Source organism: Oncorhynchus clarkii, chromosome 11, assembly GCF_045791955.1.
Source record: "Oncorhynchus clarkii lewisi isolate Uvic-CL-2024 chromosome 11, UVic_Ocla_1.0, whole genome shotgun sequence".
NCBI classification, from domain to species: Eukaryota; Metazoa; Chordata; class Actinopteri; order Salmoniformes; family Salmonidae; genus Oncorhynchus; species Oncorhynchus clarkii.
The window spans coordinates 14616455-14631333 of NC_092157.1; positions in this window are offsets into that span (position 1 = coordinate 14616455).

The following is a 14879-nucleotide window of genomic DNA, read 5'->3' on the forward strand; positions in this document are numbered from 1 at the left end:
TATCAATGAATATAAGAAAAAGACATTTGTTGTTTAACATAGTAGCTGCATATCATCAGGCATGCCTATATACACTTGTAACTTTTTCATTTGGCAAACTGTCCATTTCTAACTTATTATATTTCATTCCATGATATTGTTGTTAAAAAATTGATTTGTTTTGACTGTGATTAGGGTATGGGAATATCTGCTAGGCTAAATTAACAAACTAGGCATGCATAGCTCACCGCATGATCCTCAATAATATATATTTATTAAACGCAGGCACTAGCCTTGAAATACTTATAATAATATAGCCTTAATAATTATTTTTAGCTACTGTTGTATCGTGTTTTTACCATGACAGTTTACAATCCAGGGTTACTCCAAGCAGTTTAGTCACCTCAACATGCTCAAATTCCACATGATTTATTACAAGATTTAGTAGAGGTTTAGTGAATGATTTGTCCCAAATACAATGCTTTTAGTTTTAGAAATATTTAGGATGAACTTATTCCTTCCCACCCACTCTAAAACTAACTGCAACTCTTTGTTAAGTGTTGCAGTCATTTCAGTCGCTGTTTTAGCTGACATGTATAGTGTTGAGTCATCCGCATACATAGGCACACTGGATTTACTCAAAGCCAGTGGCATGGCGTTAGTAAAGATTGCAAAAAGTAATGGGCATAGACAGCTGCCATGGGGAATCTTTGATTCTACTTGGATTATGTTGGAGAGGCTTCGATTAAAGAACACCCTCTGATACAGCTGCAGCTGTATATGCATTTGTAAATCAAGACCTTTCTTAAGTTGGGCTCTGGGATGGTGCAACTGTTGAGAATGTGAGCCTATGGTTGTGTGGGGGGAAAGGGTTGAGTGTGTATGATTGTGGGAGTGTATGTGCATATCCCACAACTGTTGCAAAGGAGTCAAATATGTTAGGGACAATATAAGATGATTCACAATAATTGTTTGCTAATATAATAATTGCTTGCAATAATGTAATTTTGGTAATGGCGAGACTGGTGAGAGTTAAAATCCTTTGCATAAATTGCCTTCCATTACTACAAATATTAATAGCTAATTATGGAAAATAAGAAACAGGATTTTTAATATATATATATATATATATATATATAATACAAATTGAGGTGAGGGTGATGGAAATGCATTTGGCGGTTGATCTACTTCTGTTCTGTAAATGGAACTGTGCTCTTTTCGAAGGATGGATCCCAGTCTTTTCAGGGTTATGGGATACGGGGGGTCGGGGGTGGTCTGCCGGGCATTGGGATGACAACCCAACTCGGGACAAGGAGGGCTTTTAGCGGGTGGAATAGTGGGGACCAATTGGAGGTTTACTTAATAGCAATGCAAATATCAAGGTACAGCTATATAGACACTCAATCATCATGTTACTTTTTAATGGTACGTTTATAAACATATATTTTGATAAATAGAATTGAAAGTTGTCTCATTATGGTAAGTGGTGAAATAAGTATAGCCAGTTACTATTGTAATGGCTTAGCAGATAATAAGAATAGACGATCAGTATTTACCTGGCTAAAAGAGAAGGAATATAATATATATTGTTTACAGGAAACTCATTCAACAATTTTAGATGAAGTTTTGTGGAAAAAGGACTGGGGGGTGAAATATATTTACTCCCATGGGCAAAGAAATTCAGAAGGGGTGATGGTTTTAATTAACAGTAATTTAAATCCAAATGTGCAAATTGTCCGAACAGATCATCAAGGTAGATGGATTATTTAAAATATGTTATTGGACAATAAACAGTTATGGCTTATTAACCTATATGGTCTAAATAATGATGATCCAAGCTTTTTTGAAAAAATACATAAGAAAATATCAACTCTACAAGCAACACTAGACTCTATTATTATGGTGGGAGATTTTAATATGGAGACTTAAATACCCTGACCTAGTGAGATATACATGTCGGAGGCTTAATCAAGCTAGTCGTCTTGACTACTTCTTATGCCATTCTCTCTGGAACCAAAAGTTAAAAACGTGCTGATAGGTGACAGAAAGCGGTCGGATCATCATATAATTGGCATATATATTACTCTTACAGAATTTCCACATGGGCGAGGATATTAGAAATGTAATTAAAGCCTACTAGATGATAAATTGTTTAGAACTAGGACAGAAGAATGTATAACTAACTTGTTCAGACATAACATAGGTACAGCAGATCCCCTTATTGTATGGTACACTTTTAAATGGGCCTTTAGAAGCTGTGCAATTCAGTACTCATCCATAAAACAAAAGCAATTTAGATCAAAAGAGTCCATATTAACAAAGGAAATTGAAGAACTGACAGTACAGTTAGATAGCAATAAAAACTGTACCATAGAGGCACAGAATAAGTTAGAGGAAAAACAAAAATAAATGGAGGAACTTATTCAAGAAAGATCCAGTGTAATATATTATAATAATAAAGCGAACTGGATGGAATATGGGGAAAAATGCACCAAATATCATCAATGTAGAAATGCTACCAAAACGAATGTATTGAAACTTGTTACAAATGATGGAGTCACGCATGATTCACAGAATTATATTTTGAAAGAGGAAGTAAAGTACTTTAAGAATATGTTTTTGTTTCAGTCTCCTCCATCTCCTTTAACTGAAACTAATTGTATGGATTTTTTCCCTAATAATAATGTAAAATTAACATCTGTACAGAAAGACTCATGTGAAGGCCAAATTACAGAGGAGGAATTTCTTGATGCAATTAAATCCTTTAAGGCTGGGAAAACTCCAGGGCTGGATGGCATACCAGTGGAAGTATACAAAACATATTTTTGATATACTCAAAGGACCATTATTAGCATGTTTTAACCAGTCCTATATAATGGTAGATTATCAGACACGTAACAAGAAGGTCTGATATCATTATTACTGAAACAGGACCCAAGTGGTGTATATATAAAGATCCAGTCCATAGGTTTTTTTACATGGACGATACATTGGAGATAATATAAGACAAGTACTGGGAACAATAGAATACTATGAAATCAAAGCTGATTTTGAAAAGATGTTTGATGAAGTACGACTGGAGGTTATATATAAATGCCCTAGAATATTTTAATTTTGGGGAATCTCTTATAAAATGGGTTAAAGTTATGTATAGTAAGCCTAGGTGTAAAATAGTAAATAATGGCTACATCTGAGAAACTTTTAAATTATCTAGAGTAGTAAAACAAGGTTGTCCACTATCAGCATATCTATTTATTATTGCCATCGAAATGTTAGCTGTTAAAATTAGATCAAACAATAATATTAAGGGATTAGAAATCCGTGGCTTAAAAACAAAGGTGTCATTGTACGCTGATGATTCATGTTTTCTTTTAAAACCACAATTAGAATCTCTTCGCGGCCTCATAGAGGATCTGGATAGTTTTGCTATCCTCTCTGGATTAAAACCAAATTATAATAAGTGCACTATATTACGTATTGGATCACAAAAAAATGCTAATTTTACATTACTGTGTAGTTTACCAATAAAATGGTCTGACGGGGATGTGGACATACTCGGTATACAAATCCCAAAAGAAAGAAATGATCTCACTCCAATAATTTTTATAGAAAGTTAGCAAAATAGCAAATGGAAATGAAAATACCTGTCTATTTGTGGAAAAATCACCCCGATTAACTCTTTAGTCATATCACAGTTTACCTATTTGCTCATGGTTTTGCCTACAAATAGTGACCTGCTTTTTAAATTATATGAACATAAAATATTAAATTTGATTTGGAATGGAATGGCAAACCAGACAAAATTAAAAGGGCCTATTTATATAAGTAATATGAATTTGGAGGGCAGAAATGATTAAATATTAAAGCATTAGACCTGTCACTAAAGGCATCAGTCATACAAAAGTTATACTTAAATCCAAACTGGTTCTCTAGTAAATTGGTACGATTGTCTCATCCTATGTTCAAGAATGTCCTTTTCCCCTTTATTCAGATAATACCTGCTCACTTTCGGTTGTTTGAAAAGGAAATCATCTCAAAAATATTGTTATTTAAAAAAAAAACAAGCCTTAGAAAGTTGGTTGCAATTTCAGATTAATCCACCTGAAAAGACAGAACAAATAATACAACAAATATTGTGGTTAAACTGAAATATACTTATTGATTTAAAAAAAAAAAAAAATATTTTTCTAAGAAACTTTAAAAAAAGGTATAATTTTAGTGAATGATATCATAAATAGGACTGGTGGAGTTATGTCACACATGCAGCTAACACAGACATATGGAAATGTCTGCTCTAACCATTATGACCAACTAATTGTAGCATTACCACAAAAATGGAAGAGGTAAGTAGAAGGGGAAAAAAGTAAGGAACTTGCATGTCGGCCCTGCATTTTGTAATTTATTTTTGTTCCATAGTGTAGTTTCTTCTTATTTTTATTCAGTTTAGTCACATGACTTCTCAATTTTCAATACATTTGCCAATGGGTTGTGCAGCCAGACTTATTTGCCATTCATTTTGCCTTATCCCTCTCAACCATACCATTTTTCAATTCCTCATCAATACACAGGTATTTAATAGTATTTAAAGTAATTTTCTTTAATAAGTACATGCTTATTAGTAACTGGAATAAGGAATTTCATAAATGTGTCAAGTTCAGTGTCTGTTTGATCCTCATTACACACCACGGACCAACAAATATTCTTTACATCAACAACATCCACTATATTAGGCCCATCCTTCGGATATTTGGTTTTCCTAGATATAGCTACTATATTGTGATCACTACATCCAATGGATCTGGATACGGCTTTCAAGCTAATTTCTGCAGCATTAGTACAGATGTGATCAATACATGTTTTCATTCCTGTGCTGTTTGTAATGACCCTGGTAGGTTGACTGATTAACCTGAATCAGGATGCAGGCACTGGTTACAGTTTGAAGCTTTTTCTTGAGTTGGCAGCTTGATGAAAGCCAGTCAATATTTAAATCCCCCCAGAAAATATACCTCTCTCTGTTGATCTCACATACTGTCTCGGCTGCCGTAAGAACGTGACCAAGGCGCAGCGGATGTTGAGTTCCACATATTTAATTCAAAGAGAAACTTAAACAAAACCAAATATATAAAAAAACATAAATCAATATCTCACAAACACAGGTGGGAAAAATATCTACTTAAATATGATCCCCAATTAGAGACAATGATTACCAGATGCCTCTAATTGGGAATCATACAAAACACCAACATAGAAAATATAAGCTAGAACACAACAGAAATTCTAAACTAGAATACCCCCTAGTCACGCCCTGACCTACTACACCATAGAGAAACAAGGGCTCTCTATGGTCAGGGCGTGACAGTACCCCCCCAAAATGTGTGGACTCCGGCCGCAAAACCTGAAACCAAATGGGGGGGTTATGGGGGTGACTAGTGTTGGTGGCAGCTCCGGTGCGGTTCGTAGCCTCACCCTAGATCCCGGATCCGACCATGACGCCGGGCTGAACGCTGTGCCTGGACTGGGCACCGGCGCAGAGGAGGGCTCCGGCCCTGGAGCTGGGTTGGACGCTGTGCCTGGACTGGGCATCTGCGCAGAAGGAGGCTCCGGCCATGGAGCTAGGCTGGCCGCCGTGCCTGGACTGGGCATCGGCGCAGAGGAAGGCTCCTGACCTGGAGCAGGACGGGACACCGTGCCTGGAAGCTCCGGACCGTGGACCCTCGGACCGTGTGACGCTCTTCAGCACGACTGTGCTGCAGCATTCTCATTGCTACCACCTCTCTCCGGAATCTTTCATCAAATTCCTCCTCCGACTCCAACACTGGCTCTGGCACTCTCCGCTGCTCGACCGCCAGCTCCATGTGCCTCCACCCCAAAAATAATCTTGGTGTTTCTTTAGCAGCGGACTGACGACACGCTCCTCATGGCGAGAGGAACCGGCACAGGACATACCGGGCTGAGGAGGCGCACTGGAGATCTGGTGCGTGGAGCCATCACCCATGTCACCGGACTGATGACCCGCTCTTCAGCACGCTTGCTCTGCCGCATACCTTTAGCCAACTCCATTCTCCGGCTTTCTGTGGATGCGAACCCTGGCGTCGTCGCTGTCCTCCATTATTACCTTCCGTCTGCCGCCAAGGAAGGGTCTCGCATCCACCCATCACTTCTCCCCATGTCCAAAACTCCTTTAGCCAACTCCATTCTCCGGCTTTCTGTGGATGCGAACCCTGGGGTCGTCGCTGTCCTCCATTATTACCTTCCGTCTGCCGCCATGGAAGGGTCTCGCATCCACCCATCACTTCTCCCCATGTCCAAAACTCCTTTGGCCAAGGTCCATTACGAGTTAAGTAAATAACAAATTATTAAAGAGCAGCTGTAAAATAACAGTAGCGAGGCTACATACAGGGGGTACTGGTACAGAGTCAATGTGTAGGTAGAGTTAAAGTGACTATGCATAGATAATAAACAGAGAGTAGCAGTAGCGTAAAAGGGAGGGGAGAGGAGGGGGGACAATGCAAATAGTCTGGGTAGCCATTTGATTAGCTGTTCAGGAGTGATGTACTGCGCCGTACGCACTACCCTCTGTAGTGCCTTGCGGTCGGAGGCCGATTAGTTGCCATACCAGGCAGTCATGCAACCCGTCAGAATGCTCTCGATGGTGCAGACGTAGAACCATTTGAGGCTCTGAGGACCTATGCCAAATATTTTCAGACTGCGGAGGGGGAGTAGGCTTTGTCGATCCCTCTTCACGACTGTTTTGGTGTGTTCGGACCATGATAGTTTGTTGGTGATGTGGACACCAAGGTACTTGAAGCTCTCAACCTGCTACAGCCCTGTCGATGTTAATGGGATTGCATAATCTGTGGATTTGTTGGAGCGGTTTATAAATTGGAATGGGTCTAGGATTTCTGGGATAATGGTGTTGATGTGAGCCATGACCAGCCTTTCAAAGTACTTCACTTGTTGTTAGTAGCCGTAAGTCAAATTAAAATGAAAACTGCTTAAATTAAGCTTTCTCAAATTAGCCTACTTTCACCACTCATGTGCTGTCCTTCTCCACAGCTGCTGCTCCATAGTGATGTAAGTTATGTAAATTACTTGAATATGGCTTATTGTGAGGTCAGTAACTGTGATAAATAGCTTCATTATGGGCACATGAAACATATTGTTTTTTTATTCAAATCAATTATAGCAGTAGCAACCTTACCTCCGATCCTCCTCATCTTCGTGCTCTCCTTCTCAACTGAACATCAGTAGACCTAGCCCACGTGCACAGATATTATTATTATTATTATTTCTTTACAAATAAAACATTATTTTCAGATGAAGCCTTTTTTACTCGCCACCTGAAGTGCCACCGTACACAGGACAGTCATTGGTTAGGCAGAACAAAAAGGGTTTACATCAGCAAGAGCAGGGCAGGCCAGGGCTCATGACTGAGAACTCCTATCCATTGCAGTGTGTACTGTAGTGTTGCCTAGTTTTATATACACCATCCCAGCAGTGCAAACACTCTTGAAGGAAGTACTTTTTGTTAGAAATACAACTTTGCCCTGTCCTTCTCCAAGGATGCTCTTGGTATAGCCTATAGTATAGGCTATGGATTATTTGATTGAGACCACACTAGGCACACTTGATATAGCACACCCAGCAGCGAGTCAGGGATGAGGGGCAGCATCAGGCACACATCCAGATACTATCATAAGCAACTAATTCTCAAATATGACATTTAATCGATTACAAATTACATGACCCTCCCCTGGACAAAAAAATAATAATACTAAACCCTCCCCCTGACTGAAATTGAAAAAGCTTGACCCTCCCACATTTTCATCCGGGTAACAATTGTATATATTTCAACTGCTCCTTAAGTCTACTACTACAGCACATTTATACTGACCTTCAGCCACAATGTTGGATTCCAAAGCACTTCTTTACATGAAGAACATAGAGAAGGAGAGTTCTGTTCACCCCTTCCTCCCCTCTCTGCCCCCAAGTATTGAACACACCCCATCCGCCATGCACGTGCATGGGGAAACCTAATACATACTGTCCGATCGATCGATATTCAGGAACAATAGCAACAATAGCAGGCCTTCAGAGACAGATGTTTTTTCTATACATCGGCAGGACAGAAGGGTGGCGTCGGGGAAGCTCAGGGGAGATGGTGTGCGTCTCTTTGTTAACAACAGCTGGTGTGTGATCTCTCATATTAATAAGGAAGTCTTAAGGTTCTGTTCGCCTGAGTTAGAATTCCTCATGATAAGCTGTAGACCACACTATTTACAAAGAGAGTTTCCATCTATATTTTTTATAGCTGTCTATTTACCACATTAAATCGATGCGGGCATTAAGACTGCACTCAAGCAGCAAATTGTATTTGTCACATGCGTCGAATACAACAGGTATTAAATGCCTTACAAGCCCTTAACCAACAATGCAGTTCAAGAAATAGAGTTAAGAAAATATTTACTAAATTAACTAAAGTGAAAAAGTAACATTATAAAAGTACATAAAATTAGGAGGCTATATACAGGGGGTACCATTACCAAGTCAATGTGCGGGGGTACAGGTTAGTCGAGGTAGTTTGTACATGTAGGTTGGAGTAAAGTGACTATGCGCAGGTATAAACAGCTAGTAGCAGCAGTGTAAAAACAAATGACCTGGCCTCCACAATCACCCAACCTCAACCCAATTGAGATGGTTTGGGTAGGGTGGCCGTTTTATTAATTGTTCAGCAGTCTAATAGCTTGGGGGTAGAAGCTGTTATGTAGCCTTTTGAACCTAGACTCTTGCCGTGAGGTAGCAGAGGGTACAGTCTATGAGTTGGGTGACTGGAGTCTTTAACAATTTTTTTGGGCCTTCCTCTGACACCGCCTTACCCGTCAAAAGTTTGGACACACCTACTCATTCAAGGGTTTTTCTTTATTTTTTTTTACAATTTTCTACAATGTAGATTAATAGTGAAGACAACACTATTAAATAACACATATGGAATCATGTAGTAACCCTAAAAAGTGTTGAACAAATCAAAATATTTTTTTTATTTGAGATTCTTTAAAGTAGCCACCCTTTGCCTTGATGACAGCTTTGCACACTCTTGGCATTCTCTCAACCACCTTCACCTGGAATGCTTTTCCAACCGTCTTGAAGGAGTTCCCACATATGCTGAGCACTTGTTGGCTGCTTTTCCTTCACTCTGAGGTCCGACTCATCCCAAACCATCTCAATTGGGTTGAGGTTGGGTGATTGTGGAGGCCAGGTCATTTGATGCAGCACTCATCACTCTCCTTCTTGGTCAAATAGCCCTTACACAGACTTGAGGTGTGTTGGGTCATTGTCCTGTTGAAAAACAAATGATAGTCCCACTAAGCGCAAACCAGATGGGATGGTGTATCGCTGCAGAATGTTGTGGTAGCCATGCTGGTTAGGTGTGCCTTGAATTCTAAATAAATGACCAACAGTGTCACCAGCAAAGCACCCACACAATCACACTTCTTCCTCCATGCTTCCCGGTGGGAACCACACATGCAGAGATCATCCATTCGCCTACTCTGCATCTCACAAAGACACAGCGGTTGGAACCAAAAATCTCAAATTTGGACTCATCAGACCAAAGGACAGATTTCCACCGGACACTAATGTCCATTGCTCGTGTTTCTTTGCCCAAGCAAGACTCTTCTTCTTATTGGTGTCCTTTAGTAGTGGTTTCTTTGCAGCAATTCGATCATGAAGGCCTGATTCACACAGTCTCCTTTGAACAGTTGATGTTGAGGTGTGTCTGTATTTATTTATTTGGGCTACAATTTCTGGTAACTAATAAACTTATCCTCTGCAGCAGAGGTAACTCTGGGACATTTTGCAACCTCACTTGAAGAAACTCTTGCCATATTATGGACTTTGTCTTTTACCAAATAGGGTATCTTGTCACAACACAACTTATTGGCTCAATTAAGAAGGAAAGAAATTCCCCAAATTAACTTTTAACAACGCACACCTGTAAATTGAAATACATTCCAGGTGACTACCACATGAAGCTTGTTGAGAGAATGCCAAGAGTGTGCAAAGCAAGTTCTGCAGGCTCTAGTTTTGTCTAATCTTGAATATTGTCCAGTCGTGTGGTCCAGTGCTGCAAGGAAATATCTAGTTAAGCTGCTGTAACGACTTCCGCCGAAGTCGGCTCCTCTCCTTGTTCGGGCGGCGTTTCTAGCCATCGCCACTCCATTTTTCATGTATCCATTTGTTTTGTCTTGTTCCCTTGTTCCCTAACTGGTTTTCATTCCCCAATCAATTTACATCTATGTATTCCTCTGTTCCCCATCATGTCTTTGTGTAAGATTGTTTGTGTTACGTGTGTATTGTTGACACGCCAGACTGGTTTGTCTTTCTGTGTTATTTTTTCACGAAGATGTTTATTGTTGAACATAATTCTTGTGACTGTTTTGCTCGTTTTTCACTTTTGCCTAAATAAAGTGTGCGCCTGTTCACAAATCTCTGCTCTCCTGCACCTGACTTCGCTACCAGTACGCACACATCTGACAGCTGCAGCTGGCCCAGAACAGAGTGGCACGTTTTCTCTTCATTGTTATTAGAGGACTGATATAAATACTATACATGCCCGTCTCTCTTGGCTAAGAGTTTAGGAGAGACTGACTGTATCCCATCTTTTTTTTAATAAGAAACAATGTGTTGGAAATCCCAAATTGTTTTCATAGTCAACTTACACTTACACCCTGTGTATATAGCCAAGTTATTACCTGGTACCCTGTGTATATAGCCAAGTTATTACCTGGTACCCTGTGTATATAGCCAAGTTATTACCTGGTACCCTGTGTATATAGCCAAGTTATTTCCTGGTACCCCGTGTATATAGCCAAGTTATTACCTGGTACCCTGTGTAGATAGCCAAGTTATTACCTGGTACCCTGTGTTTATAGCCAAGTTATTACCTGGGACCCTGTGTATATAGCCAAGTTATTACCTGGGACCCTGTGTATATAGCCAAGTTATTACCTGGGACCCTGTGTAGATAGCCAAGTTATTACCTGGTACCCTGTGTATATAGCCAAGTTATTACCTGGGACCCTGTGTATATAGCCAAGTTATTACCTGGGACCCTGTGTATATAGCCAAGTTATTACCTGGGACCATGTGTATATAGCCAAGTTATTACCTGGTACCCCGTGTATATAGCCAAGTTATTACCTGGTACCCCGTGTATATAGCCAAGTTATTACCTGGTACCCTGTGTATATAGCCAAGTTATTACCTGGTACCCTGTGTATATAGCCACATTATTACCTGGTACCCTGTGTAGATAGCCACATTATTACCTGGTACCCTGTGTAGATAGCCACATTATTACCTAGTACCCTGTGTACATAGCCAAGTTATCATTACTCGTTGTGTTTTTATTCTTTGTGTTGTTATTATTATTTTATTTCTCTATTTTTTTTCTGTCTGCATTGTTGGGAAGGGCTGGTAAGTAATCAGTTCAGTATTATTTCACCTTTATTTAACCAGGTAGGCTAGTTGAGAACAAGTTATCATTTACAACTGTGAAAACTTAGTCTACACCTGTTGTTTACGAAGTATGTGACATACAATTTGATTTGAGACAGGATTTTCTAGGTTGACCCACATGTCCTTGAATACAGATTTGCCTGTAGCTTGGCCTTTTCTGTTCTCACTGCTCACTTTGCCTGTAGCTTGGCCTTTTCTGTTCTCACTGCTCACTTTGCCTGTAGCTTGGCCTTCTCTTCTCCCACTGCTCACCATGCCTGTAGCTTGGCCTTCTCTTCTCCCACTACTCACCATGCCTGTAGCTTGGCCTTTTCTGTTCTCACTGCTCACCATGCCTGTAGCTTGGCCTTTTCTGTTCTCACTGCTCACCATGCCTGTAGCTTGGCCTTCTCTTCTCCCACTGCTCACCATGCCTGTAGCTTGGCCTTCTCTTCTCCCACTGCTCACCATGCCTGTAGCTTGGCCTTCTCTTCTCCCACTGCTCACCATGCCTGTAGCTGTAGCTGGCCTGCGTGACAGAGTGGGTCCATCTGTGGCTTCCACCTGATTTACGTCCACTCTTACAGTACTCTTAATTACCTCAGCCACCAGAGAGCATTAGTGGAACATTTTGAAGACTTGCCCCTATCGTCAGGAAAGCAGCTGTGTTGAGATGCCAAAGCTGACCTGAAGTTGAGGGGAAGAGAGAGAGAAAGGAGGGATAGCTGTCGGTGAAATCTCTTTTTGTGAGCCTAAACAGCATGGAGTAGAACAGGATTTTTTTTCTCTTTCTTTCTATCATCAGGGGGGATGAACTGTAGGCCTTTCTGCAGCTGGGGACTCTTTGTCAACAAACTGTAGACCCTTTAAAACACATGATGGGAACCCTTTGCAGTTCATTAAGGTATTATTACTGGTGTCCTCAAAATCTTCTGTAAGTCTATAGCTTGTCTCGACAGGGTAATCAGTCTGAGTAGTAAATAAAAAGCTCATTCAGAGTGGGGAAAATTCTTGCATGGCATCCTCAATGAAAGCCTCTTTGGATCCAAACCCACTCTACAAGCGTATTGTGAATGATGGACAAACTAACCATTGTAAATTAATGATATCTACTCCATTATACTGTATGGAGGCAGCCCAATTTTCCACTAATTGGTCTTTTGACCAATCACAGAATAATTTTTTCAGATCTGATCTGATAGACGTTTGGTTGTTTAGCAACAAAACTAAGGCATGCGCAACTATGGGGAAAAACAAACGAGTTTGGCTTAGATTGTTGACAACGTGCAAAACATGTTTTGTCTCCAATGTTTCTTGAAAACATAAATACATTTGCACAATGAGCACTAGTTGTCTCTCAAATACATCATTAAAGTTGTTGGTTAGCTAGCTAGTGAATTCTTTGCCATATTAGCATTGACATGAAATCAGTCAAGACACCTCGAACAAGACATGGAATCAATAACAAGATGAAACGAGCCGAAATGAGCCACTTACGATTCCCCACATGGCAGCTTCTTGTCATTGGTGCTGGCTATCTGGCCATCCAGAATCACAACAACACGCTGACTTCTGCCCCATGGAAGAGCACACATCGTTTTCGTGCCGTTGTCAGCTAACTCCTCTATTGGTCAAAAGAACAATTAGTGAAAAGAATATCAGAATTGGGCTGCCTGTGTAAAACTATGTGGCTTTTTTCAAACCATTTCTTTATTTTGAAACCATTTATTTTCCCCTCCCAACTCAGACCACTCCCAGACAGTCCTAGCACAATTCCTGCTTGAGAAAGAGCTTTTTTTTGTTTCTTTTTGACCATTTTAATTGAAAACAATCACTGTAATGTACTTAATTGTTAACCAGAAATAATTTGATATTGAGATTAAAACTGCTGTGTTGGACCTTTTAAAGTGGACTTCTTCTAATCAGTTTGTCAGTTTAAGGCACAGCAATTTACCTGCTGTACTTTGAGACCCTCTAAACTAAAGCATGTTGAAATCAACTCACTGTCCTTGTCTTTTCAGGGTCTGTGTCTTGGCTTTTGGCAGTATACTGTAGCTGATGCTCTATAAGGCTATTTTCCTCGTGCTTGGCAGTGATGATCCACATACGCTGCACCGGCAAGATAGAACAGCACACTCCGGTAAGACGAGGGGGGCCGGTCTGTGCATATTTGTCAACAACAGCTGGTGCACAGAATCTAAGGAAGTCTCTAGAGTTTGCTTGCCCGAAGTAGAGTATATTGTGATAAATTGCAGGCCACACTACTTGCCTAAAGAGTTTTAAGCTATACCTTTCGTGGCTGTTTATTTACAACCACAGACAGATGCTGGCACTAAGACCGCACTCAGACACCTGTATAAGGAAATAAGCAAACAGGAAACCCCTCACCCAGAGGTGGCGCTCCTAGTGGCCGGAGACTTTAATGCAGAGAAACTTAAATCAGTTCTACCAAATTTCCATCAACATGTTAAATGTGCAACCAGAGGGGGAAAAAATTCTAGATCACCTGTACTCCACACACAGAGACTCGTACAAAGCTCTCCCTCGCCCTCCATTTGGTAAATCCGACCACAACTCTATCCTCCTGATTCTGGTTTACAAGCAAAAATTAAAGCAGGAAGCACCAGTGACTCGGGCTTCAAAAAAAGTGATCAGATGAAGCAGATGCTAAACTACAGGACTGTTTTGCTAGCACAGACTGGAACATATTCCGGGATTCTTCCGATGGCATTGAGGAGTACACCACATATGTACAGTGACTGTACATACATACCCCAACCAGAAGCCATGGATTACAGGCAACATTCACATTGAGCTAAAGGGTAGAGCTGCCCTTTAGCTCAATGCGAATGTTGCCTGTAATCCATGGCTTCTGGTTGGGGTATGTATGTACAGTCACTGTGGGGACGACGTCCTAGACGCACTTATTGATAAAGCCAGTGACTGATGTGGTGTACTCCTCAATGCCATCGGAAGAATCCCGGAATATGTTCCAGTCTGTGCTAGCAAAACAGTCCTGTAGTTTAGCATCTGCTTCATCTGATCACTTTTTTTGAAGCCCGAGTCACTGGTGCTTCCTGCTTTAATTAAAAAAAAAAGTGATCAGAGGTGCGGGACTCCAACCCGGAAGCTTACAAGAAATCCTGCTATGCCCTGCAACGAACCATCAAACAAGCGTCAATACAGGGCTAAGATTGAATCATACTACACCGGCTCCGACGCTCGTCTTTTGTGGCAGGGCGTGTAAACTGTTACAGACTACAAAGGGAAGCACAACCGCGAGCTGCACAGTGATGTGAGCCTACCAGACGAGCTAAATCACTTCTATGCTTACTTCGAGGCAAGCAACACTGAGGCATGCATGAGAGCATCAGCTGTTCTGGACGACTGTGTGATCACGCTCT